The sequence below is a fragment of the Silene latifolia genome, chromosome X (assembly GCF_048544455.1).
Source record: "Silene latifolia isolate original U9 population chromosome X, ASM4854445v1, whole genome shotgun sequence".
Taxonomy (NCBI): domain Eukaryota; kingdom Viridiplantae; phylum Streptophyta; class Magnoliopsida; order Caryophyllales; family Caryophyllaceae; genus Silene; species Silene latifolia.
The window spans coordinates 65,841,156-65,866,669 of record NC_133537.1 but is presented as its reverse complement, the minus strand read 5'-3'; the positions used below and the strand labels follow the sequence as shown (position 1 = coordinate 65,866,669).

Genomic DNA, 25,514 nt, shown 5'->3' with positions numbered 1-25,514 from the left:
AAATTACTTACTACAAATGTACAAGGGAAATGAAATTACATAAGCATAAATAAAACATAAGCATAAAGAAAACTAAGGGTTCAAGTGTGCGGATCGTCACACTCTCCCCCACCTAATCTGTTGCCGTCCTCGGCAACGCTTTAAATCTTCATGGCTGGTTCAGTCGGCTGATGTCGCTGGAAGTTGATTGGAGCGGATGTTGGCGCGCTTGCTCTTGTTGCGGGTGGGATCTTCAGGATCTGGATGGTAAGGCTTTAGACAGCATACATGAAAGACAGGGTGACACTTCATCCGGCGGGGCGGTCCAGGCTTGATGCTACTTCCCAATCCGTTTGATCACTTGGATTGGGCCTTCGTACTCCGCACTAGACGCTTGTCTCGTCCTCGGAGGAATCTCATTTGCTCTTTGTTCAGCTTCACCATGACCATGTCGCCTACTTTAAACTCCCTTGGTCTCCGATTCTGATCCGCCCACTTTTTCATGCGGCGAGACGCTTTCTCCAAGTAAGCTCGAGCAATTTCGGCATTCACGTTCCATTCTTTCACATATTCGTGGGCTTTCTTTGTCCGGCCTCCATATGTATCAAGAATCGTGGGAGGCAATAGCGGCTGTTGACCTGACAGAATAAGCTCAAACGGGCTCTTGTTGGATGAAGAGCTCGTCCGCACATTAAAACGCAATCGGGCAACATCAAGGAGTCTTACCCACTCCATTTGAGTTGCCCCAACAAAGTGTCTCAAATACTCTTCCAAAGATGCTATTGAATCGTTCGATCGGCCATCCGTTTGGGGATGGTAACTTGAGGACATCCGCGCCTTCAACCCCGGGAGATTGAACAATTCTCCCCAAAATAGTCCCGTGAAGCGAGAATCGCGGCCACCGACTATACTTTGAGGCAATCCCCAATATTTCATAACATGTCCAAGAACATGGTGGCCGTTTCTTCAGCGCTACACGCCTTAGGAAGAGGAATGAAAGTCGCGTATTTTGAGAATCGATCCACAATGACAAGGATCACACTTAACGCCCTACCTTCGGCAACCCGTAGATGAAGTTCATAGAGATACTCTCCCATGGTCGTGTAGGTACAGAAACGTATTCAACAGCCTCTCCCGCTTCGTTTCTCTCCTTATCTTCTTGCTGGCAAATAAGGCATGTCTTCGTGTACTCCATCACATCATCCTTCATCTGGGGCCAATAGTAACTTCTCTTCAATAGGCATAGGGTTCTCTGCCATCCCGGATGACCCGCCCACAAGGTATCATGGCACTCCTGTAGAAGCATCTTCCTCAATCCGGCCGCCTTTGGAACAAAGATGCGATGTCCTTTCGTGAATAAAAGCCCATCTTCCACCCAAAACTTGCGAGTCTTTCCTTCTAAGGCCAACTGTTTCAGAGTCCTCGCCATTGGGTCTTGGTCGAGGTGTTTCTTTGCCTTAGCTCGAATATCTGTGACCACGGTGGTGGTGGATAAGTGAGCGATCATATGCAGTGTGGCCAAGTCGCATCTACGGCTTAGGGCATCAGCGACCCTATTTGCTGCTCCCGGTCGATAAGTGAACTCCACATCAAACTCGGCCAACAATTCTTGCCATCTTGCCTGTCGGCTGTTGAGCTTGGGTTGCGTCAGGAAGTGGGATGCCGCGGTGTTATCCGTCTTGACAATAAACTTCGATCCCAAGAGGTAGTGTCTCCATCCCCGAGTAATGAACAATAGCAAGGAGTTCCTTCTCTTGGGCAAAGATACCGAGTCTCGGCCCCATTCAAATTTTCTACTCTCAAAGGCCACTGGGTGACCCTCTTGGAGGAGTACTCCCCCAAGGGCATAATCAGACGCATCCGTCTCTACTTCAAATGGCTTGGTGATGTCCGGCAGTGACAATACGGGTTCCTGCATCACTGCTTCTTTGAGCCTCTCAAAGGCCCTTTTTCTGTCGATGGACCACTCCCACTTGATATCCTTTTTCAACAGATTAGTTAGGGGGGAGGCTATTTTAGAATACTCCCGGATGAATCTCCGATAGTAGTTTGCTAGCCCCAAGAAAGAGCGAAGCTCAGACACGTTTCTCGGGGTGCCCCAATATTTGATGGCAGTAATCTTCTTCGGATCCATTCTAAGTCTCCCTTTTCCCACGATGTGGTCGAGAAAATTGACTTCGGGTTGGGCAAACTCGCACTTCTCCTTTTTGACAAATAAGTGATTGTTCCGCAGTTTCGCGAACACAAGCTTTAAGTGTTCGGCGTGTTCAGCCAAAGAGCGACTATACACAACGATATCATCCAAGTACACCACCACGAATTTGTCCAAGTACTCATGGAATACATGGTTCATCAGAGTGCAAAATGTGGCAGGTGCGTTTGTCAACCCGAAAGGCATGACCAGCCATTCGAAAGACCCATACCTCGTCACGCAAGCAGTTTTTGGCTCATCTCCTTCGGCAATCCGAACTTGATGATAACCCGATCTCAGATCTAACTTGCTGAAGTACACAGCGCCCTGTAACTGATCGAACAAGTCCGCTACCAAAGGAATGGGATAGCGATTCCTCACAGTCAACTTGTTTAAGGCCCGATAGTCGATACACAATCTCAGACTACCGTCTTGTTTCTTCTGAAAGAGCACAGGGGCTCCATATGGGGCTTTAGAAGGTCGAATCGACCCTGAGCGAATTAAATCATCTAGCTGCCTTCGAAGTTCAGCTAATTCCGGAGGTGCCATGCGGTATGGTCCTCGAGCAGGAGGTCTTGTCCCTGGAAGAAGCTCGATCTGGTGGTCTACCGAGCATCGAGGTGGAAGACTCATAGGTAAAGAATCTGGCATCAAGTCCTTGTTGTCTTCCAACACCCGCATTATCGAGGGTTCCTCTGATTCAACAGAAGTGTCCTCTTTCATGGACACGGTACACAAATAAGTTGGCTCGCCCTTTTTAAGTCCTCTATTCAATTGCATCGCCGAAAGAAGGGGTCCCTTCATCTTATGATCTCCTCCCACGGCCTTCACCAAGCAAGGGTTTGACCCGACCATCATAAGGGAACCGTTATGGGGTGCCAGGAAGGTCGGTGTTCGCTTTAGGAAATCCATTCCGAGGACAATCTTGAAGTCATCCATCGGGACGCTGGTGAAGTCGAGCTTCCCGCTCCATTCACCCATCTTGATCACTACATCTTTCGCCACGCCCGAAATCGGTGAGCACTTTGGAGTTAACAGCTTTCATCCTTCCTCCTTCTCGGTTTATCTCCATCCCGAGCCGTTTCGCCTCATTTGGGGTAACAAAATTGTGGGAGGCCCCCGTGTCTATCATGGCACGAGTGCAAATTCCATTGATTTTTACTTCAACGTACATGAGCTCAGTGGACTTGGCTTCGGAAAGGTTGGCGCCTTTTCCCATTGAACACATCATGTGCACCACCCCCATCCGTGCCACTTCTCCCTGTTCGTTGAACCCATCATCATCCCCCGGGTCGACTTCATGGTCCGTCCCTTCGGGGTTTGGCTCAACCGACATCTTAGATAAATTCTTCTTGAGGGTGTTGAACTCCCCCTGGTGCGGACACTCAGACATTCGGTGTGGTCCTCTACATAAGAAGCAAGCAAACGGTTTCCTAGCGGTAGACGCTTCCGAAGTGCTCCCCTTTGAGGAAGTTGGGGTGGAATTAGTTTGCCCCCACTTCCTGTAATCTCCTCCTGGACGGAATCGACTATTTCCTGTAGAAGGAGTTTTGGCTTGCGACGTGTTCCCTCCAAATCTGGGGCTACTCCCGCTCGCTGCTGGGAATACCTTTTTCTGTGCCGCTTCGCGCTCAGAATAATAGTCGACTAGCCTCTCGGCCGCGGTCATTGCAGCGGAGAGGGACTCGGGCCTTTGTCGCATGATCTCTCGTTGAGCCCACTCTTTCAAACCATCGACAAACTGGAACACGCGATCCTTCTCGGTCATATCAGATATCTCTAGCATACACGTCGAGTAAGCTTTCACGTACTCCCGAATAGAACCCGTATGCTTCAAGCTCTTGAGTTTTCTTCGAGCTAGGAAGTCGGTATTCTCCGGATAGAATTGTTCCTTGAAGAGTCGTTTGAAATCGTCCCATGACTCCAGCACTATACTCCCTGCCTCAATCTCGGCGTATTTGGAGCGCCGCCATTGTTTGGCATCATCAATTAGATACATGCTTGCGGTAGTGACCTTCAGTGTTTCGTCGAGCGCACTAGCTCGAAATAATTGCTCCATGTCGAAGAGGAAGTTGTCGACTTCTTTCGAGTCTCTCGCCCCACAATACTTGTGGGGTGTAGGCGGCTTCACTTTGGGAGTTCCTCCAAAACTCCCGTCTGCGGCCATTCTCATCAGTGTATTACACATGTTCTCGAGTTGTCCGACTCTCTCATGGAGATAGCCCATCTCCTCCGCGTACTCACGCGGAATCATTGCCTCTATGGCTTCAAAGTGAGCCTCATGCCCCTTTATCGTCTCATTCACGGCTTCTAGGCGAGCCTCATGCCCCTTTACCGTCTCGTCTACGGCTTGGTGAGTTCCCCCGAGACTCACCACGAGTCCTTCCAGATACGGAAGTTTTTCCTCAAGTAGTTTCTCTAAGGCCGTCACCCGGGCCCTAGTTTCACCTTTATTCCCACTCGGTTCTGTGTTCTTTCCCGTCATCGTAAGCAGCAGCTCGTCGTGAAGACCGAGCTCTGATACCAAATGTCACGGTCCGGGCCTTTGAGCCGGACCGTGGCGCGCACCTGATAATAAGAGATTTGTCGTCATTTCCCAATCAAAAACAATTTATAAAGAACCCAAATTAAGTAGTATAATTAGGGTGTCGAACACAAAGATGGCGGGGGTTAGATACTTGGTTTGTTCTAGTCTTTAGTTTAGTCTAATAAATGAAGGAGGTTTGATTATAAACTAAGATGCAAATAAATATAAAATTAAACTAAATGAACTTGTAATTTATCAATATGAGAAAGACTAGAGCTTTCGGGTTCACTCGGGTTATTGGGGGCATAAAACAAGATTAAAACAAGATATGGGTGATGACAATGGTCAAAGAATTAAGACTAATTTCCTAGTCACCTCAAGTTCATTAACAAGTTGTCACTTAATTAAGATGAACTCAATACTAACATGGCATATAGACCTTCCAATAGCATAAGCATCAAGACAAGTCAAACATGTCAAAGAAAGGGTCAAACTTTCGTTCGAACAATTCTACGAACACTTAATATGCATGAGAACAAGACCGATCGATCTACTAATCGTAACATAAAGACCATCCAATAGCTTAAGCACCAAGACAAGTTAAACATGCTAATAAAAGATTCAACTTTCGTTCAAACATTTCATCGAGCACTTCATATGCATGAAAGTAAATACCAAGTAATCACCCAACACCAAATGTTATTAACCCAATTTTATACCCATTAATGACCCAAGATCCCCCTAAACTCTATATGAGACTACTCACACATGTTCATGGAGGAGAAATCACCAACAATATGCAACAACACACAAGTAAACATTGTAAACATGATAAAGATAGAAACTTTGAATGAATAATAATTAACCAACATAAAAGATGTAAACTAATGAAAGTAAATGTAAACAAAGGATGGGAATTATACCAACTAAGATGAAAGTAATGAACTTGGATTGATAAAGGAGATGAATTTCTTCTTGTCTTCCAAAATACAACCCAAAGATGACCAAATGTATGCTAATGAGAAATGAAGAACTTAGATAAATTAAAGAACAATTACATTGATTTCTAATAAAGATTACAATTTTTCTAGACTAAATGAAGAGAGGAAAATTAATTCTAGGGTTCTAAATATTGAGAGAGAAAAAATAGAGAGACTAATCTAAATTCTAGTCTAATTCTAATGTAAGGTAAACTAATGGTAGTAATGTAATGTGTCTCCTTATATACTAATTTACTAATTAATAATACTACTAATTACTAATAATAATAATGATAATAATAATAATAATAATCCTAATAATTCTAATCACAAAACTAATCCACCCTTATACAAAGTCAATCGACACACAATACAAAAAGAAAAGGACAAAGCATCGACACAAATGAAAAAGGTAAAACGAGGCAGAGGGGCCTGCTGCAGCAGCCGCCCGGCCGTGGCACCGGTAGCGAGACCATGAAGAAAGGAGAGCAATTTTGGTGTTGCGTGTTGGCTGCCGGTGAGCCGGCAGACGGTTTATCGGCATAGAGCACAAAATTGATATTCGAGATGGATTGCGGTGTTGCACGCCGGTTGCCCGGCTGCCGGTGGCTATGACCGGTAGCGAGTTCTTCAAACAAAGGAGATAAATAGGGTGTGTTTACCTGCCGAAGGAGAGAACGGCTGCCGGTTGGCCGGCATAGAGAAACAGGGGAGGTGTTTGTGCGAGTTGGTTTAAGGAGGGAGTTGTGGGTCGTGGTTGCTTCTGTTGTGGCTACCGGCGGTTGGGGAGTGTTGGGTGGTGATGGTAGTTGGCTGTAGTGGTGATGTGTGGTGGCCACGGTGGTTGTGGGTGGCTGTATGGTGGTCGAATTTGGGCAGCAAAGACGGTCACAAAACATGGTTATTGTTTGTTCATGTCGATGGACAGGGGGTATAGGGGAGGTCGTGGTGGCCTCCACGGTGGTCAGTGGTGGTGATGGGAGGTTTTGTTGTGAAGTGGGAAGTGGGAGGATGTTATTGGTGGTGATGGGTGGCTCCCACGGTGGCTGGAGGTGGATTTGGTGGTGGTTGAAAGATGGTCGCATGAAATGGGTGTTGTTTGTATGTTTGTGGCTAGGGGTGGAAGAAGGGTTTGTGGTGGCTGTTTCGGTGGTCCATGGTGGTCGTGGGTGGTTGGAATGTGATGTTGGAAGTGAAGGGTGGTCAGTGGTTGTGGTTGGTGGCTGCCACGGTGGCCGGAGGTGGTAGTAAAAGCTCAGCAAAGACCGTCTGAAATTAGCAGCTGCTCCTTTACTTAGTTTATTTTCCCATGATTTAGCCTATTTTCACCTCCGCCATTTCTTCTCATAATCCCGTCTTGCTCTTCCGCCTCATTTTCCCGTCTTGCCTGCACATTAAATTAATATAATAATAATAATAATACTAATATTATACATAAATACAATTAATTATTAATTATAAACTAATACAACTAATTATTATAAATTAGTAATTAAATGAGCTTTTTAGACATTTAAGCACAAAAAATCGAGTCGGAATAAGGTATAAATGCGGGGTAAAATACGACTAAAATGCTACTTATCAAATCTTCCTACACTTAAACCTTACTCGTCCTCGAGTAAGCTCATTAAATTAAACTAAGACCCGTAATATAAAAAGACTAGATAAACTAATAATATCCGATGAAAGGCAATTAACGGGCCTCCTCCGTCCCTTCAACTCACACCGAAACACAATGAGGTATGCATTCCGATGCAAGGCAAGTGGGGGCTTGCGGAAAACTTTTGACACATCCAACATTTAAGCACGAATCAAGATATAAGATGCATCACAAAAAGTCAAACCACTTTCCTCATCCAAGCGGCCGTTTTACTTTAAACAATAAAAGGTTTTGGTCGGGAGATACCGTCTCATAGCCTCGGCGGGGTGTCAATGCCCTAGTGGTGGCTCAAACAACCTCAATGTGACAACCAAATGCCTAAGAAACAAATTCAAAGGCAGGAAAGAGGGAAGCAAAGCCTAACCTTCAAGACTTACATGACACACACAAGATTCAACCAAATTGACCCATGACTAAGGGGACCAAGACTACCGACTTCCTCACGGTTTTCGCTAGTCTCTCATTTTCTTTTTAGAACGGGTGATTTTTGTGCAAAAAGTAACCAAAATCACTCAACTACTCGACTCGTGAGACATGCCCGCAATCTAACATGGAATCCTCTCCTACAAGATCATTAATGAGATGCAAAAAAGGAAAATATGCATAAAAGAAACAAGGGTTGTAACGGGGCTAGGTGACGGGACGAAACGGGATTGGTGCAAGCACCATTTTGGAAAAATGTGGAGGTACACATCAAGAAGTTGCCAAAATTCCATTTCTTCCACTTTATTACAACAAATGAGTAACGTCTACACCCTAACAAAAATTGGTTTCCCGAATTTATGCAAACATTGTGCAAACCCGACTCACTTTGGAAAAACACGAAAATTATCACCTTATTGCAACCAATGAGTAATGTCTACACCCTAACAAGAAATTGGCTTGCCAAAATCAAGCAAAAATTGTGTAAACCCGACTCACTTAGGAAAAACATCAAATGCCCTTTTATTCTTGCAACGCCTTTTTCTACTCCATTGATGAATGAGTGTTGCTTGGCTTTTTCTCATCAAACAAAGTAATTGTGCAAATTTTTTTCTTTTTCATTACATTTTTCTCCTTTTCTATTTTCTTTTCTTTTCCTTTTCTTTTTCAAAAACCTCTTATTGCAACAACAAACCAAATTAAGAACCATTATTTCAACTCAAATTATCAACTAGGACTCAAAACACCCTTCTTCATACAACCAACAACATGTAAGCAACTTTCTTGATAAGGGAAGGTTGTTTATGGTATGTAGCTAGTTTTGTAGGTGCCAAAAGAGAGGTTCAAGCTCAACAGGGGTTAGCAAAATAGGACCTAGTTTAAAGGGTCGAAAAATAGGCTTATTTGGCAATGTGAGGCTCAAAAGTGGAATGCAACTAATTGTTTCAAAATATGCACATAAATGAACATCTGATGGTCTAAAAAGGAAAGGACGCCATGCTTGTGCGTCGTGATGTGACATGCCACGCAAGGAGCCTACTCACACCTAAGGGAGACCGGGTATGGATGTACCGGTCCCAAGGAGGCTCTAAATCTCACATGTAAGTAGCTATGTCGAAATCTAGGCCTAGTCTACGGTCTTGGTCTCACATGGTGGTCAAAACTCTCCGGTCTAGCCTCATTTCCCGGGTATTTGCAAGCAAACACCCTAACAAGGAGGTCACAAGGTGTAAGCCACTAAGAGGGGAAAGACACGACCTAGATAATATCATCATAGAGGGTATCATACTCCCTTCCTAGACCAAATTTTGTTCAAAAATTTATATACAAACTCAATGCAACAAGAAGGGAACACAACATATATATACATGTGAAACAAATGCATGCAAGAAATGGAAATGAACATAAGGTAAACATGCAACAATTTTGACTAATCCTAGCAACACATCAACACCAACAATCCACAAGTTCCCCAAGGGAACATTCAAGGAACAAAATCCCATTCTCCTTCAAATATACAAGATATAAAAAGAAAGAACGATAAAGGAGTAAGAGATTAGAACGAGTTTACCAAGCGACTTCTAGCTCCTTTTTACCTCAAATGGTAGATGCATATGCCAAAGGTTAGCCAAACATATATATATATACAATGCAATATTTTTGTATTTTTCAGAAATTTTTCAATTTTTAGGCATTTTCTTACTTTTTCTTAAATTTACAAGTATATAATGATATGAACAAATATAGACAATATTCACAAAGTGGATATTTCCCTCCCCACACTTGAATTTTACGTTGTCCTCAATGGAACAAAGTATAGGGAGAGAATAGGAAAAATAAACAACATATTTTTGGTGGTTTTTGAATTTTTCGAAATTAAAGAACATGTTTTTGGATTTTTTTTTTGAATTTTTGAAAATAAATAACATGTTTTTGGCGATTTTAGTCATTTTTTCGATTTTTTAGTTGGTTTTGATTTTGAAAATGCAATGCATGCTCTATTCTATATGCAAAATTTAAATGACAATGCAAGTTATCCTAAGTGAATGCAATTACTAAATGTGACAATATATTACAAATTGAAATCTAATGCAATTTTATATGAATGCAATTATATGAATTTCTAACTAAATGCATACAAAATTTAAATATGAATGAGAAGTTTGGATTGTTGGGGGACATACTTGACATTTGGATTGAATGTGGGGAGCATACCGAAGGCTTTGGATTGAAAAGGGAGGAAAGATAGGCCAAACTCGAGGCCGCCTAAGACTCAAAGTTCCCGTCATCATCATCATCATTATTATCATTATCATCATCGTTGTCATCTCCGTCCACCGCTGCAAACACGGACTCTCGAAGGAAGTCGTCGGTGTTCATGGGAGCGGTGGAATCGCCGAAATTCCCGCCGGACGAAAGGAAGCCGCCGGAGGCCGCCCCGGAGCCACTCCCAACCTCGGGGTGGGAGAAAATGGAGGTGTACCCCGAACCATTGAGCATCATGCCCCTCCTCTTGAGAAGCGGGAGGGGGAAAAACGGGTGGGGCGAAATAATCCGGCCGGATATTGATGTCGGCGTAGACAAACCGGTTATCCTTGTGGTAACCACCATCCGGCTCAAGGTAGTAGGAGGGGTGGAGATGTTGAGGGTGCTCGTAGTTCCTCCTCATATAATCATCGTAAATCGGAAATTGACCCACGGAGGTGTCATAATATATCCGATCCAACCTTTGTTCAATACCCCGCCTTTCACTAGCGGCGGTTTCCAAACCCAACCGCATGTCACTCATGAATTTGACCAAATCGGCATGCATAGGAGGCGAGGGAGGAGGGACGTTGCTAGAGGAGCCTTCACCAAAGTTACCCCCCCAAGGTTGAGGTTGGAAGGTGGAAGGCGGTCGGAAGGAGGGCATGGAGTAGTGGAGGGAGGATGGAGTTTCCCTCCGGTTGTCACGACCATAGGTGATGGGGTTGGTCGGGGGAGGTCGGGTCTCATCGGGCTCTTCCTCAATCTCAAGGAGGTAGGACTCCTCACCGGGCTTGATTTTGAATTTGGAGGCATTGGGAATTGGGACGGAATTTTTCTTTTGAACTTGCCAATACTCGATTCCATCAAAAGGATTGACCTTGATCCACTCTAGGTTTTTCGTTAACCATTGCTTGGTGATGTAGGTCTCCCCCCGGATCCACCTCATGTTGTTCAAGTTCACCGGCCGGTCAAGGTTCTTGGCAATTCGGGTTATTATCCCACCCACATGAAGAGGGACTTTTTGCCCCGGCGATTTAGAAAGTGATTGCAAGTGGAGGGCCAAATGGTGACCCACATTGATTTCATAGGGGGCCGGGGTGGTGAGCAAGTAAGACCCCAAAATCTCCAATTCGGTAACCCGAAAAACCCATGGCTCATGGGTCGCAAAAATAGAACCTCCCACAAATCGGTGCCAAATGCGAATGGGGGCATTGTGGCATGCAATCTCCGGCCTTTTCACGCCGGTTTGGTCATCTAAGCCCGAGATGGCTTTCCACACCCGAGAAAAGTGAGCGGTCTCGGGTGCCTTGAATTTTGGGGGTTGTTAAGGCCGAAAATTCGGCAAAGCCTTCCTAGGGACAAGGAATGATCACGGTTCATCAACCGGAAGTGAATTTGCTCAACCATACGGGTTTGTCGGTGCTTATCAAGACGGAAACTACTAAGGAATTCCCAAGTGAGGCGGGGATAAGTTTCCTCATGCAAATCATATAAGCCTTTCATACCAACACCCTTAAACAACTCGAAGGTTTCGTTGTCTAGTCCCATATTTCTCATAGCCGGTCTACAAATAAATTTTGTCGGGGTTAAGGGGCGATTTTTGAACAAGATAAATTTACCTTTTTGCTCTTGAGTGACGAACTCAACATCCGGGAAGTCGGGATCCGGGTTAGTGTCGCTCGCCGCCGCCTCAACCAAAAGCCGTTGAGCTTCCGCCATTTCCGACCTAGTTCTCTTGTTTGCCATGGTTGAAGAAGGAAATAAAGGCTAGAAGGGAAGGAGGATGAGGGGAATGAAGGAGGGTGAGGTGAGGAGGTGGATTGATGGTGATTGTGAGGGTGAGGTGATGGTTTGGGTGGAAATGGAGGTAAGGAAAGAGGGAGATGAGTGAAGAAGGGAAAAAGAAATGAGATTCACGGGTAGCATATTGGGGTTATAAAGAGCCCCTGCCGGTTTGTCGAACCGGCAGCCGGGCAGCCGGTAGGAGATTCGAAGTTTTCAAAAATAAATCCAACGCGCTGCCGGTGGAGGGCACCGGCTGCCGGTCCACGGCAGAGAATTTCCCAATACTCCCTTTTTTGATGTTCAGTGGTTCCCCTACCGGTGAGCCGGCTGCCGGCCTGCCGGCAGGGGTTTCCTTCTTCTTCAAATTCCCAACATTCACAAAAGCAAGAGATCCCCTACCGGTGGGCCGGCTGCCGGCCTGCCGGTAGGCAGTCCTTCTCCTAATACCTTCTTCATTTTTGGCCCAGTAAGCATTCCTCTGCCGGTGGGCCGGCTGCCGGCCTGCCGGTAGAGGATTCCTCTCCTTCAACTCTTCGCCTTCTTCAACAAGTATGGATCTCCCTGCCGGTGGGCCGGCTGCCGGCCTGCCGGCAGGGAATTCTCCTTAGCTTAATTCCTTCAATTTTCACAAAAAAATTTCAACGCGCTGCCGGTGGAGGGCACCGGCTGCCGGTCCACCGGCAGAGGGTTACATCTCTTCATTTTCAACTTGTTTTCCCTCAATTCCTCAACAATAAACTTCCAAGTCCTAATCTTGCCCAATTCTCGAGTTTTCAACTTTCAAACCGACGACTCGTGTCGGGATCTCGAGGTTAGGGGTCCCACCTCCAAATTCAACTTCGTCAAGAATGTTCAATCCAAACTATCTCAAATTCTACCTACATGCATGCTATTTACAAATGGTGGTTCTTGTGGAACACCACCAAACCAATTCACTTTCGAGAGTTTCAACTTGCCCTCTCCTCGGGGAGAGGTTCCCCGAGATAGAGCACTTCGATGGGACCTTTGCTATCACCGTCATAGTAGCGCTTGATTCTTTGCCCATTGACCTTAAAAGTTCCCCCTTCTTCACTCCATAGCTCGAAAGCACCATAAGGAAATACTTTCATCACTTTAAAGGGTCCGGACCATCGTGATTTGAGCTTGCCCGGAAACACCTTGATTTTGGAGTTAAAAAGGAGAACAAGGTCTCCAACACTTACCTCTTTCTTCATGATCTTGGCATCATGCCATTTCTTCGTTTGGTCTTTGTAGATTTTGGAGCTCTCATAAGCCTCCAATCTCAATTCCTCAAGCTCATTCATTTGGAGAAAGCGCACTTCTCCGGCGGCATCAAAGTCAAAATTCATTTCTTTAAGAGCCCACCAAGCTTTGTGTTCCAACTCCACCGGCAAATGGCAAGCTTTCCCGTACACAAGCTTATACGGGGTGGTGCCAAGGGGTGTCTTGAAGGCGGTTCTCAATGCCCATAAGACATCCGGGAGCTTTTGGGACCAATCTTTCCGGCTCTTGTTGGTGACTTTCTCCAAAATGGCTTTAATTTGGCGGTTAGAAACCTCCACTTGCCCACTAGTTTGAGGATGGTAGGCAAGTGCGGTTTTGTGCCGCACTCCATGTGATTCAAGTAGAGCTTTGAAGGTACTTTTGCGGAAATGAGATCCACCATCACTTATGACCACTCTTGGTGTTCCGAACCTTGGAAAAATCGTGCCTTTAAAAAGCTTCATTACAACCTTGCTATCATTGGTGGGGGAGGCAACCGCTTCAATCCATTTGGATACATAGTCCACCGCAACCAAGATGTATTCATTTCCACAAGAGTTGGGAAAGGGTCCCATGAAGTCTATGCCCCAACAATCAAAAAGCTCAATCTCCAATATGTTAGTCAAGGGCATCTCACTTCTCTTCCCAATGTTCCCAACTCTTTGACAAGCATCACAAGATTTAACCAAGTAGTGAATGTCTTTGAACATGGAGGGCCAATAAAACCCACCTTGGAGGATCTTGGCAATTGTTCTAGAGGTGGCCAAGTGTCCTCCATAGGCGGAATTGTGGACCCGGTCAACAATCTCCAAGCCCTCCTCTCTTGAAACACATCTCCGGAACATTCCATCCCCACACTTGCGGAACAAGTGGGGATCATTCCAAAAGTATCTCCTAGCATCATTTCTCAACTTCCGCCTTTCTCTTGGTTCCATTTCATCCGGTAGGAAACCACTCACAATGTAGTTTGCAAGATCCGCAAACCAAGGGGTTTTAGCGGTAACTTCCATGAGTCCATCATCCCGCAACCACTCATTTATGGGTCCACTCTTGTCTTCTATCCCATGGTCTTCAACGGTCAATCTAGATAAGTGGTCGGCTACAACGTTTTCCCAACCGGCCTTATCCTTAATCTCTAAATCAAATTCTTGAAGAAGAAGGACCCATCTCAAGAGTCGGGGCTTTGCATCTTTCTTCACCATCAATTGTCTCAAGGCGGTGTGATCGGAGTAAACCACCACCTTAGACCCGACAAGGTATTGCCGAAATTTCTCCACGGCATGAACAATTGCCAACATTTCCTTTTCGGTAGTAGCATATCCACATTGAGTTTGATCAAGAGTCTTGCTTGTGTAATATATCACATGATGCTTCTTATCCACAACTTGCCCAAGTACCGCACCAACCGCGAAGTCCGAAACATCACACATTATCTCAAAGGGAAGATTCCAATCCGGAGACCGGATTATCGGTGCCGTGACCAATGCTCTCTTCAACCTATTAAAAGCTTCAAGACAAGAATCATCAAACACAAAGGGGGAATCCTTAAGGAGTAATGAGGTTAGGGGCTTTGCTATTTTTGAAAAATCCTTGATAAAACGCCGATAAAACCCGGCATGGCCTAGAAAACTTCTCACTCCCTTAACATTGGAAGGGGGTGACAAGTTCTCTATGACCGCAACTTTGGCCCCATCGACCTCAATACCCCTCCTTGAAACGATGTGACCGAGGACAACCCCCTCCTCCACCATGAAATGGCACTTTTCCCAATTAAGGACGAGGTTATGCTCCTCACACCATTTCAACACACTAGCCAAGTTCTCAAGACCAAGCTCAAATGAGTCCCCATGGACACTAAAGTCGTCCATGAAGACTTCCATGCTTTTTTCAAGGAAATCTGAAAATATTGCCATCATGCACCTTTGGAAGGTGCCGGGCGCATTACAAAGCCCGAATGGCATCCTACGGTAGGCATAGACCCCTATTGGACAAGTGAAGGTCGTCTTCTCTTGGTCATCCGGGTGGATGGGAATTTGGAAAAACCCGGAATAACCGTCTAAGAAGCAATAATATGCATGGCCCGCGAGCCTTTCTAGCATTTGGTCAATGAAGGGAATTGGGAAGTGGTCTTTGAGGGTGGCGGCATTGAGCTTGCGGTAGTCAATACACATTCGCCACCAGGTCACGGGTCTAGTGGGTAGGGTGGTGCCATCCTCTTGTTCAACCATTTGTATCCCCCCCTTTTTGGGTACCACGTGGACCGGACTAACCCATTTGCTATCGGTAATTTGGTATATAATACCGGCCTCTAGGAGTTTCAACACTTCACTTTTCACCACCTCGGCCATCTTTGGGTTAATCCTCCTAAGACCGTCAACCTTGGGTTGACTCCCCTCTTCCAAAACTATTCTATGCATGCACAAACTCGGACTTAAGCCTTTGATGTCATCAATGCTATACCCAAGTGCTCCTCTATGAGTTTTCAAGATTTCCAAAAGCTTCTTTTCTTGGGACTCACTTAGGTTAGCATTAACGATCACCGGATAGGCCTCTCCCTCATCAAGGAAAGCATATTTGAGGGAGGGAGGCAAGGGTTTGAGTTGTACCTTTGGAGGGAGAAAGCCCTCCACTTTCTTTAATAGTTCCTCATCAACTTCGTGATCCTCTTTCATTGCCTCATCATGTAAAGAGATTTGAAAAACCTCTTCCATCTCCGCCTCTTCACGGGCTACTTCGTGCACTACTTCATCAATTACCTCGATTGTGCTCAATCTTTCTACACTTGGACCTTTCATCAAATTCGGCAAGTTAAATTCGATTTTGTTGCCCTCAATTTGGAAGGTTAGCCGCCCATTTTTCACATCAATGAGAACTCCTCCGGTAGCCAAAAATGGCCTACCTAGGATGATGGGAGTGTGGCTATCCTCCGGAATATCAAGGACAACAAAATCGGTGGGAATCAAAAACTTTCCAACCTTGACGGGCACGTCCTCAAGCACCCCCATAGGGCGTTTGACGGACCTATCCGCCAATTGGAGAGTCATGGTAGTGGAAGCCAAGTTTTGAATGCCAATCCTTCTTGCAACTTTCAAAGGAATAACACTAACACTTGCTCCCAAGTCACAAAGAGCTCTAGAGATAGGAACACCGCCAACTACGCAAGGAATGGAAAAGCTTCCCGGGTCACCAAGTTTAGTGGGCAATTTGTTAAGGATATGAGCACTACATGCTTCTTCCATAGCCACTATTTCTTGGTCACCCAAGACTCTTTTCCTTGTCAAAATGTCTTTTAAAAATTTTGAGTAGGTTGGCATGTTCATTATCACTTCCGTAAAGGGTAGGGTAACCTCAAGTTTCTCAAGCATATCACAAAATTTGGCATACTTGAGGTTTTCCCTACTCTTTATGGCTCTTGAAGGGTAAGGAATTTTAGAAACAAGTTGGGAATTGGAAGATACCTTTGGAGGAGCCGAACTTTTTGTTACCTTTTTAGAATGTTGCAAAGGTATTTCTTCAATAGCTTCCTCCTCATAAGGGAGGTCTTCCACATATCCATCAACATCCTTACCCACTTGAATTCCTCTTCTAGTCAAATCTTCACAAGCTTTCTTTCCTTTCTTGTCTTCATTAGCTTTACCCGAAGCCTCAATGGGTGAGCTTTCCTCTTCATCATCCACTTCTACCTCATTCCCCTTGGGATCTTCATCAACTTCCAACTCAAGGTCTTTGTAAGGGTCCTCAAGCTCTAAACCACTCCTTAGCACTACCGCATGAGCATGGTGGCTATTTGAGGCATCTTTGGAGCTTTGTCCTTGAGCCAACAAACCACCGGGCGGCCTTTGAGGGTTAGCCATAGCATGAGAAGCCATCCTAGATTCCATTTCCCTCATGTCCTTAAGAAATGTAGCTCTCAAGTTTGCTTGTTCTTGTTGAGTAGCTTTTGCAAAATTAGCTATCTCTTGGCTATGTTGAAGTTGCATGTTCTTAATCATCTTCAAAAGCTCCACTTGAGAGAGCTCACCTTGGGGTTCTTGATGAGGTTGGTTGGCTATGGGTAAAGGGAACCCATAGTCATATCTAGCATTGGGACCTTGGTTGTTGTTTTGCCCCACTTGAAAGTTACCTCTCGGACCATAGTTGTTGAAGTTTGATCCTTGACCTTGTTCTTGAGACCCTTGAACATACCCTTGCCCAAATCCTTGATTTGCTTGATTTACTTGAATCCCTTGGTAAAACCCTTGGTTGCTTTGGTTTCCACCAAACTCTTGGTGCCCTTGTTGTTGGTTGCCATAGTTTTGGGGTGGATTGTTGCTTGACCATTGGTTTTGATTTCCAAAATTATTTCTTGGGTTTTGGAGAATTCCTCTTGGTTGAGCAAAACCGGGTGGATTGGTTTGGGTTTGTGGTTGGAGATGTTGGGGGTTTTGAACATTGGTGCTTTTGTAACTAAAGTTGGGGTGGTTCCTTAACCCGGGGTGGTAGAAATTGGTATTTGGATTGTAGGTGTTTGGGTTGTTGTAAGGAGGCCTTGGTGGTCTAGGATTGTTGTTGTAACTTTGAAAAGCGTTCACCTCTTGACCATTCTCTTCATAGGCACCATTGTAATTGTTGCCACACAAGTCATATGTATGACCACTTCCTCCACAAAGTTCACAACTCGCGACTTGAGCAACTTCTTCCATGGGCGGCCCATATGAGGTCGCGGCTTGGTTCACTTGATTCTTTGAAAACTTCTCAAATTGCTTTGTGAGCAAGTCGAGCTTGGCATTTGTCTCGGAGTTGGAGGCATTTTCCTTAGGAAATTTCCCGTTTCTTCGTAGCATGTTCCCTCTAGAACCATAGTTTGCCTCCGAGTCTACCATTTTTTTATCAATGCCGTGCCCTCTTCATCATTCAAGTGGTCAAAACCTCCCCCCGCGGAGGCATTCATCTCCTTAGTTCTTGGTAGTAGAGTTTGGAAAAATGTTTGAGTAATGTACCATTCCGGTATTCCATGGTGGGGGCAACTTGCTATCAAGTCTTGGTAACGGTCCCAAGCCTCACCTAAGGACTCCCCATCCTCTTGTTGGAACGTATGGATCTCGTTGCGGAGCATCGCGGTCTTTGAGGAAGGGTAGTACTTGGCCATAAATGCTTGGGCTAAGTCATCCCAAGTAGTGAAAGTATCCGGTGGGTGAATGTTCAACCACCGGTCCGCTTTGCCCATCAACGAAAACGGAAACAACATCATTCTCAAGGTGTCTTCGGACACCCCATTCTTCTTCATCATCGAAACTTTCCTCTTAAACTTCCGGAGATGAGCATGGGCATCCTCCTCAATATGACCTCCAAACAAGTCCTTCTCAACTAACCCGACTTGGGCGGGATGCATTTCAAAGTTGTTTGGGGCCAAGGTGCCAAAATTGATGGGATTACATGAATCATTATGGTTAGGCCGGTTGTGATCTCTAAGAGCCATTTGTGGTGGGTGGTTTGGTTCTTGATGTGGTGGTGTTTGAGGTGGACTATTGTAATTAAGGAAGTTATGAAAGGGGTTCTCTACTAAAGTCTCAATTGTGGTATTTGGTTGAATCGTAGTTGTTGTATCAAAATTTTGTGGGATGTGTGAGTTTGGTTGACCAATGTTTGCTTGGGTGGAATTATTCCTTACTCTTTCAAGAGTCCTAGTCCTCAAGGTCCTAAAAAGCCTCTCGGGGTCGGAGTTGAATAGAAGAGCTTGGTGATTCCTTCTAGGCATACACTTAACGAATCGTAAGTCTCCTAGTGTTTTTACACACTAGGGAAAGGCAAAAATCACACACACTCTACAAACAACAATCAACTACTAAAGCAAACTAACAATAGAGACAAGATTAAAGCAAAGACTCTAAATAAAACTAAGCATAACCTAACGCCATCCCCGGCAACGGCGCCATTTGATAGTAGGAAATTTGTCGTCTACTTCCTATACCAAAACTATTTGTAAAACCCGAAAAAACGTAGTATTTAGTCGGGGTCGAACTCAAGGACGGCGGGGGTTGCTACAAAGCTCGATTAAGAGTCAAGTTTAATCAAAATTAAAATAAAGGGTTTTGGTTATAATCACTAAAGCAAAAGACAAACAAGTTTATGATAATGAATACGGTTAATTAAAAGCTAGGGCCTTCGGGGTCATCAATACGGTTTAGGGGCAAACATGAAGATCAAAAAGGGTCAATGGTGAGAGATTAACCTAAGATGAAGAACCAATGTCTTGGCTATCTTAAAGGTGGCTACTAATTTTCATTAAGCATCACACCCCTCCTAGACAAACATCAAGACCCCCAAAAACTTTCATTCCAAGGGAGAATTAAGCAATAATGCAAGAAAGGCAAAAGCTTTCACTTGAGCAAATCAACAAACACCTTGAGTGCAATGAATAGGAAAGTTAAACAATTTCACCAAAGACCAAAATATTCAAAGAATCATGCCCATAAATTCCATAAAGAATCACCCTAAACCCTAGAAGGGATCTACTCACTCATGTTAAGGGAAATTATGCTAAATAGAGAAGGGAAGCAAACAACACAAGGAGGAGACATGATGAATGCTATAGCAATATCAAAAGACAAGGAAAATGTAAACAAATGATAAACAAGTAAAAGAAAGGAGAGGAATTATACCAACAAAAGGAAAGATGAATGCTTGATTGATTAATAAGAAGGAAAACCCTTCAAAATCCCCAATACAAACTTCAAAGAACAAGAGTAAGCTATTGATTCTAACTAACAATTACTAGTTTTACTAAATATTAAGGAAAGATTAAGGAAAGATTAGTGCTTGATTAAGAAAGGATTACAATTAATAAGGAAAGTTCTCAGATCTAGGGTTATATGCAAAAGGGTTTAAGGAGGGGGTATTTATAGGCTATCATTGGATTAAGGGAGGAAAGAGTGGAAAAGCCCATTTGCGTGTAAAGTGCTCCTCTGCCGGCGGGCCGGCTGCCGGCCTCCTCTGCCGGCAGCGCGTTCTTTCAAAAACTGAGGGAAATGAAGGTTGCGTAATCCCCTACCGGTGGGCCGGCTGCCGGCCTGCCGGCAGAGGATTTCCTCTTCTTGAGATTTTCTTCCAATTCTTCATATCAGGTACCCTCTGCCGGTTGACCGGCTGCCGGCTACCTGTGCCGGTAGCGCGTTGCTTGAACTTTGGCCAAAAACTTCTTCAAAAATTTGACTAAGTATGGGATTGTGTTCCCTGCCGGTGGGCCGGCTGCCGGCCTGCCGGCAGAGAACACTCTCTTGGCTGGTTTCCTCCATTTTCTCCATATAGCCATATCCTCTACCGGTGGGCGGCCGCCGGCTCCGCGAGAGGATTTATTCTTCAAAATCCTTCATCTCCCTTTTCTTCATGTAAAGGCATTAGAATGCCCTTTTCTTGCCCCAATTCCTTCATACTCGACTCGGTTCCTACAAAAGGGCACACAAAATGACAAGTACGGGGATCGGGCACAAATGCAAGGAAAGGCACACGAAACCGACTCGTTATGAGCCGGAATGCGTCAAAGAAAGAGGGAAATAAGGTGTAAATAATTCACATATCAGCACCCTTGTCTAACACACGACAAGAATGCAAGCGAGAGCGTTAAGCTCTAGTGAAGGATCATTAGTTTGTTTGTAATCGGTCTCGGGTCGGTGTGTGTCGGGAATCCTAGTCACGATTATCAAGTCCGGCACACGAAAGCAATAAAAGTAAGCAATACGATTATTGAAAGCAAGCAACAAGCAACAACAAGCTTTTGGATGAGAAGCGGTTTTTTCATTGACTATCACCTCTCAAAGAGGCAAATTTGATAGTTTGGTCCTGGTAGCAGGAAACATTGAAATTACAAGTTTAGTTCAGAATAGCGATATACCTATTTATGGAAATAAAGCTATTCTAAAACTAAGCTAAACTAAGAAATTACTTACTACAAATGTACAAGGGAAATGAAATTACATAAGCATAAATAAAACATAAGCATAAAGAAAACTAAGGGTTCAAGTGTGCGGATCGTCACACAATGCATGGGCAAGTTATTCTTCTCAAGAAAACATAGGTATGCATGGCTACTAGCTAGGTGTGTAATCATGTTGTTTCCACTTAAATAATTTAACACAATTTAAACACTATACTCCCTCCAATATTTCGGTCCATATAAGATAAAATGGGTTCCATTTTATCTTTGTCAATTTATCAATTCGTCACATGTCACAAGTCATGTAAAATTGTCATGCATTTTTAACATATTAAAAATCAACGTATTAATAAAAATACGTCATGTACAAAATCGACTTAGTAATTCATAATTACTTGTACCAAAATGGTTTACCAATTATAAATCACAACGTCTTGTATTTATAATAAATTATTCATTCAGTTTCAATTGTTTCTGTAAACAATAATTTCATCTAAGCAATAAAACAATTCGATTACTTAGACCGTGTCTAATTTAATCAAATTACAACGAGACACGTAAATATTACTTCCAAAATCGTCCGTCAATTTTAAGTAATTTAATTGACTCGTATCGTCATACGATCAATTAAATATTCAATTAAGAGTGTTACCCTTTAGGTATGACTTAAGGGGATCAACTGATCACCACCATCGCACGACAGTAATGTCAAACTCTAGTCAGCCAATCATTACCGATATGTGTGGACCAGTTGACTGTAAAATATTACATCCCACATGTATTCTTAAAAATGAGATTTAAACATGTGATCATCATGATCGACAGTTGTGATCGCATTATTGTCGGAGGACACATATTCCAACAAATACAATCATCCTCTATTTCTTTTTCCATTTCAACCACTTCTTTTTCAACTTCTTTTTCTGATTCTTTTTCTTTTTCAATTACATCATCACCATCCTCCTTTTCGTTTTCTTTTTCAACAACATCTTCTACAATCACTTTTTCTTTGTTGATTTCACTTGCCATTTGATTACGTGTGGGCTCATCTTCCTCGGAATCAACATCAACATTTGCATCCAACATCATAGAAATTAGGGGATTCTTTTTCAATCCACCACGACCTCCTCTACCACGGCCTCTTCCTTTGGAAGCCATGGATTTCTTTCTTGCAACATTGGGCTTGACTGTTGAAGGCTTGGTAGGGGAGTGTTTGGGTGTGTCGGATTTTTCGATGTTTGCAGTGGATTAGGTGGCCATTTTTTGCTTGGCAATGAACTTTGGGTTGAAAGAGTTTTGAAGATTTTTGACTTCTCCATTTTTTGGGAGCCATTTTGATGGTTTTGGCTTTGACGGTTTTGGAATGGTGAGGGAAGTTGAGGTTATTTTTGATTTTGACTTAAAGTGTGTGGAGAAATGGGAAAGTGTGGTTATTGCATGGGGGTTTAAGAAGTGGACGGTTGGATTAATGAGTGAGTGGGTAATAAGTGAGATGGAGTGTAAGTGTGATGAAATTATGGTATAGGGGACAGCTAAAGGTGGGATTTGGTAGATGGGACATAAAGCAATTGAGAGGCTCAAGGTAATAATTCAAATGCAAATATGAAATTTCAATGCCATTTTTCGGTCCATTTTGCATGTGGTAAATTTTGACATTTTTAAACTTAGCATATGTATATCCTTTACTCTAATCAATCATATAGGAAAATAATTTGATTAATGTTACATGTCTCCTAACAAACCAATTTCCAACCGAAGTTTTACGAATTGTTCCCTTTCTAACGGTTTTGTAAAATGTCCGCAATTTGATTTTCCGTTCTACAAAAAGTTAGGCATATATTTCCTTTTTCAACTTGATCACATAAAAAATGATGTCTTATATCAATATGCTTTGTTCTATAATGTTGTATTGGATTTTTCGAGATGTTAATTGCGCTTGTATTGTCACAAAATATGGGTGTCATTTCGAAAATAAGACCGTAATCACGCAATTGTTGTCGTACCCAAAGAATTTGAGCACAACAAAGAGCGGCACTTACATACTCACTTTCGACCGTGGATAGAGCAACAGTATTTTGCTTCTTGGATGCCCGTGAAATGAGACACGGGCCTAAGAACATAGTGATACCCGAAGTGCTTTTCCTATCCAATGAACTCCCCGCATAATTCGCACCCGAGAAACCTACAAGATCAATGTCATAGTGAGTTGGGTACCAAAGGTATAAACCTTGCGTTCCAATAAAATACTTAAAAATTCGTTTAACGGATTTGAAGTGTGATTCCTTAGGATTTGATTGGAAGCGAGCACACACACACACACACACACACACACACACACACACACACACACACACTAAATTGTATGTCGGGTTAACTAGCGGTTAAATAAAGCAATGAACCGATCATACCTCGATATACCTTTTCACTAACACTCTTACCATTTTCGTCTTTGTCAAGACTGAGCTTAGAGATCATTGGTGTAGGCATAGATTTCGAGTCACTCAACCCAAACTTACTCATCATTTCCTTGAAGTAATTTTGTTGATGGATCGTGGTTCCTTTCTCATTTTGCTTGATTTGAAGACCAAGGAAGAATCCCAGTTCTCCCATCATACTCATTTCAAACTCGGAAGTCATTAGATAAGAAAAGTACTTATAAAGGACATTACTTGTTGCACCAAAAATAATGTCGTTGACATACACTTGCATAAGCAACAGTTCCTCTGACTGTGACTTGATAAACAATGTTTTATCAACCGAACCACGTATGAAATTGTTTTCTAACAAAAACTTTGAAAGCCTATCATACTAAGCTCTGGGAGCCTGCTTTAAACCATAAAGTGCTTTATCAAGTTTGAAAACGTGGTTGGGGTACTTATTGTTTATAAAGCCTGGAAGTTGTTCGACAAAAACTTCTTCCTCAAGGTAGCCATTTAGGAAAGCGGTTTTAACATCCATTTGAAAACGCTTTATGCCGAGGTGAGGCGCAAAAGCTATAAGCATTCGTATGGCTTCAAGCCTAGCTACCGGTGCAAAGGTTTCATCATAATCAATTATTTATTGTTGATTAAACCCTTGTACCACTAGTCTAGCTTTATCCCTTACGATTTCTCCAACATCATCGAGCTTATTGCGAAAGACCCATCTCGTACCAATTACAGTACATTGAGAGGGTCTAGGGACCAGATGACATACCTTGTTACTTTCAAATTGCTCCAATTCTTCTTGCATAGCCGTCACCCAATATTCATCGGTTAGTGTCATTGTGATATTATTGGGTTCAACTTGTGATATGAGTGCATCAAAAGCACAAACATTTTGGAGCGATAATCTAGTTTTAATTCCAGAGGCTAGGTCACTGGTTAGGTTTGATAGAGGGTGGGAACTTTGATGTTTCCATTTCTTTGGAGTGAGGGTGTTGGAGGCTTCATTTGTTTCATTTGGTTCTGGTACAACAGTTGTTGTGACTGTTGCATGGGGAATGTTTTGTGAGGGTTTTTACGGATCAGTTTCAGCTTGAGTAGTGAGTGGTTCACTACAGTCTTCATTCCCTCTGGATGAGCCAGCTTCATCTTGAGATGAGGGAGGGTTAGTTCCCCCTGAATTTTGGTCAGCTTCTTCAAGCAATAATGGCTCCAACTGTTGCTCAGCCTCTTCCACCACTTGATCCATATCATGTCGTATCATTCCTTTTTCAAAGTCATCATCTTCCTCATCCTCTTCATCATCAACATGTGTATTTGAAACAAAGAGACTAGATTCGACAAATATTACATGGACGCTTTCCTCCATTTTCATGGTTCTCTTGTTATACACTTTGTAAGCTTTACTATGATCGGAATAACCAACAAAAACTCCTTCATCACTACGAGCATAAAATTTGCTTAGGTTGTCTTTTCCATTATTGTGCACAAAGCATTTACTACCAAAGCATTTTAACTGTGAGATGTTAGGTTTTCTTCCTCGTAGTAATTCATAAGGGGTTTTCTCAATGATTTTTCGAATCGTGACATGATTACAGATGTAACAAGATGTGTTAACGGCTTCGGCCCAAAAGTTCCTTCGCACTTTAGAGCTAATGAGCATGGTCCTAGCCATATTTTCAAGTGTTCGGTTCTTTCGTTCCACAACCCCATTTTGTTGAGGGGTTCTTGCGGCCGAAAAATTATGGCTAATACTATTCTCATTACAATAAGCTTCAAATGACAAATTCTCAAATTCGGTTCCATGGTCGGATCTCAAGGAGACAAGTTTATAACCAATTTTGTTTTGGATCTTTTTTACCCAAATTAAGAATTCATCAAAAGTTTGCTCTTTAGAACTTTAGAAGAGAAGCCAAAAAAATCTTTTATAGGCATCTATAATAACACAAATGTAGCGACTTCCACCTTTACTAACCATGTGCATGATAGGCTATCGCACACCTATGCAAAAATAAATACCCTATACACAAATGAATATAGTACGTAGGGGTCGAATCCATAGAGAGACGGTAGTTGTTAGTTAGTTGTTATGGAGTGAATTTTAACTTGAGGTCAGTTATCACC

At 43.3% G+C, this 25,514-nt stretch overlaps 1 non-coding gene across 1 annotated transcript; it reads left to right on the top strand.

Annotated features, from left to right (window-relative positions):
- The first annotated feature begins 18,043 nt into the window (after positions 1–18,043).
- Positions 18,044–18,150, top strand: LOC141624988 (small nucleolar RNA R71). Its single transcript, XR_012534788.1, has one exon. It is a non-coding gene; the product is annotated as a small nucleolar RNA R71 (small nucleolar RNA).
- The last annotated feature ends 7,364 nt before the right edge of the window (positions 18,151–25,514 follow it).